Source organism: Lucilia sericata, unplaced genomic scaffold (assembly GCF_015586225.1).
Source record: "Lucilia sericata isolate MDLA Ls3-8-SP2 unplaced genomic scaffold, ASM1558622v1 Contig001935F_arrow, whole genome shotgun sequence".
Lineage (NCBI taxonomy): Eukaryota > Metazoa > Arthropoda > Insecta > Diptera > Calliphoridae > Lucilia > Lucilia sericata.
Genome location: NW_023995810.1, coordinates 51202 through 52588, shown reverse-complemented (window position 1 = coordinate 52588; position 1387 = coordinate 51202).

The window sequence follows — 1387 nt, the reverse complement described above, 5'->3', positions numbered from 1 at the left end:
ACTATAGACTAGACTATAGACTAGATAACTATAGACCTAGACTATAGACTAGACTATAGACTAGACTATAGACTAGACTATAGACTAGACTATAGACTAGACTATAGACTAGACTATAGACTAGACTATAGACTAGACTATAGACTAGACTATAGACTAGACTATAGACTAGACTATAGACTAGACTATAGACTAGACTATAGACTAGACTATAGACTAGACTATAGACTAGACTATAGACTAGACTATAGACTAGACTATAGACTAGACTATAGACTAGACTATAGACTAGATTATAGACTAGACTATAGACTAGACTATAGACTAGACTATAGACTAGACTATAGACTAGACTATAGACTAGACTATAGACTAGACTATAGACTAGACTATAGACTAGACTATAGACTAGACTATAGACTAGACTATAGACTAGACTATAGACTAGACTATAGACTAGACTATAGACTAGACTATAGACTAGACTATAGACTAGACTATAGACTAGACTATAGACTAGACTATAGACTAGACTATAGACTAGACTATAGACTAGACTATAGACTAGACTATAGACTAGACTATAGACTAGACTATAGACTAGACTATAGACTAGACTATAGACTAGACTATAGACTAGACTATAGACTAGACTATAGACTAGACTATAGACTAGACTATAGACTAGATTATAGACTAGACTATAGACTAGACTATAGACTAGACTATAGACTAGACTATAGACTAGACTATAGACTAGACTATAGACTAACTATAGACTAGACTATAGACTAGACTATAGACTAGACTATAGACTAGACTATAGACTAGACTATAGACTAGACTATAGACTAGACTATAGACTAGACTATAGACTAGACTATAGACTAGACTATAGACTAGACTATAGACTAGACTATAGACTAGACTATAGACTAGACTATAGACTAGACTATAGACTAGACTATAGACTAGACTATAGACTAGACTATAGACTAGACTATAGACTAGACTATAGACTAGACTATAGACTAGACTATAGACTAGACTATAGACCTAGACTAGAGAAGTAGACTTGACTATAGGCTAGACTATAGACTAGACTATAGACTAGACTATGACTAGACTATCAGACTAGACTATAGAATAGACTATAGACAAGACTAGACTGTAGACTAGACTATAGAATAGACGATAGAATAGACTAGAGACTAGACTAGACTAGAGACTAGACTAGAACTAGACTAGACCTAGAATAGACTAGACTATAGACTAGAACTATATCTAGACTAAAGACTAACTATAGACTAGACTATAGACTAACTAGACATAGACTAGACTATAGACTTAGACTAGACTTGACTATAGACTTGACTATAGACTTGAC